This window comes from Morone saxatilis, unplaced genomic scaffold (genome assembly GCF_004916995.1).
Source record: "Morone saxatilis isolate NCDOM2014 unplaced genomic scaffold, NCSU_SB_2.0 Contig2, whole genome shotgun sequence".
NCBI classification, from domain to species: Eukaryota; Metazoa; Chordata; class Actinopteri; family Moronidae; genus Morone; species Morone saxatilis.
The window spans coordinates 17658664-17660692 of record NW_023339762.1 but is presented as its reverse complement, the minus strand read 5'-3'; the positions used below and the strand labels follow the sequence as shown (position 1 = coordinate 17660692).

The following is a 2029-nucleotide window of genomic DNA, read 5'->3' as shown; positions in this document are numbered from 1 at the left end:
AAACAAACATATTTTCTTAAATCCAGAGAACAAGATTTGTAGGCCAGGGCGTTTGTGTAGCACTAAAGTACTTCATTATAATACTGGTTTGTCACACATTTAACTTAGTAACTTTAATAAAAGTTCTGCGACTGGAATATTACATTTTAATTTTGATAATATTTTTAATGCATTGTGCAGCCCTGTTAGCAACCTCAAACCAACAAATGCAGACTTCCTTAGATACCATTGACAATACAAAGACGGGACTACTGGTTTCAACTGTCATCTCACTCCTACGATTATACCCTCTTTCCTGTGTACAGACAGGTCCTACTTAAAGTGTTGAGTCACCCAATTTGCAGAACATGCATTTCACCACCTCCAGTGGCATCTAGGCAATAGTTTTGGTTTTATTTGATTGGGTTTTAAGATTTCTGCCTTCTCCCCAAAACAATGAAGGTGAATGGAATTTCATCTGTGGAGCTCTCGGCATTATCAATTTACTTATCTTTATGGAAACCCCATTACTCTGGATAATACACAGAATTAATGGTGAGGAACTACTTTCTAACAAAGAAATAGTCACTTAAAAACTACTGACAGTGTGTTCTGTGGATTATAAGTGGGGCACTTTTTCTGAAAAACGTGTTGTTATTGAATTCTTCAATGTAATAACACCATAAATTAAATTCTATTCTACAATGGAATGGCGACAATGGAAACCTAAGTCAAATGTCTTTTCCCTACCTCTAATTGCTTCAGTGAAAGTCTGTAGGAAACACTGGAACACACAAACACACACACACACACGTAAATGAAAAAGCAGTCGAGTTTCAGCAGAGGCCCAGATGTCCTGTAAACATACACCTGTGTGACATCTGCCAAAGGGGCCATGTTATCTGATCTGTGTGTGCTGATTGCAGCACAAGGGCAGAATAATGCAGGTAAGAGTCAAAGCTTCTGTATTGCAGATTGCATTAGTGGTCAAGCTAACTGTGCTGTCATCAGCAGGGTTAGTTAAATGTTAGCAGGGCCCAGGCTCTGAGGTTTAGACAAATGACTCAAAGTGTTTCACAGGACTGGCTTTGCTTGTAATCATTTAACAAGCCTATTTCCCTCCAGATCTGTTTTCAACAGAACATAAACTATTAAGATCCTTTTTAACTTTTTGCCCCATATGATTATAACTGACTGTTTATTATATCACTTATAGTAAACAAACTTTTAACACCCTCTGATTAAACATAAAACATGTTAAGTAGGAGTGGGCAATACGGATAACATTTATAATTCTGCATTAGTAATTTTACATTGTAATACTGGTATGAATTATGTAGATCAGGTCACTTTTTTTGATGTTGATAATCAATTGTTAAAGTCAATTTTCAAGCATAAGCCATAAAAACATGATTTAGTAACCTTTCTGTAAATTAAATTGAACAAAATAAAACATTTATAGATTAAATGAATAGATGGCAATTCAATTTCTTAAATAACCCCAAAAATGAAGGTACTTTATCACGTTGGTGCAAAAATAAAGTAAATACAATATTGCAATAAAACACTACTACTGGGACGCCTACCCTCAAATAAACAGTATAGAAAAATCACTGACAGATGACATATTCTGGGTGTAGCACTTGGATAGTTTTACAATTTATTCTAGAGTGTAAACAACTTCCAACCAATAACTAAGAGGGCACCCACACTATCCCTGGGAGTATTACAATGCTCATATAAACTTTGGTTACACCGATCAGTAGAGCCAGACACAGCAGCAGCTTCCCCCAAACATGAAATCTGAAGCTCAAGCAACTGGCCAAAGCACAGTGGTGCTTAATATAGTGGAAATATGATGACCCTAATACAGAGCAATGGAAGTTGCTGAAGCAGACCCTGCTTCAGGAAATATAGTGTACACATAAGCGAAACCACTGAGGTGGGAGGGAATTGGGCAGGCCTGGGCAGGTTATTCAGAGTTCAGAGGAGGTGAGATAGAGTGTTTAAGCACCCGGGCATTGTGGACACAGACAAACACACACACACA

At 37.3% G+C, this 2029-nt stretch overlaps 1 protein-coding gene across 1 annotated transcript in view; it reads right to left on the bottom strand.

Moving 5' to 3' along the window:
- Window positions 1–2029, bottom strand: part of b4galnt3b (beta-1,4-N-acetyl-galactosaminyl transferase 3b) — a 20797-nt gene that overhangs the window by 13690 nt on the left and 5078 nt on the right. The gene's annotated exons all lie outside the window — the stretch shown is intronic.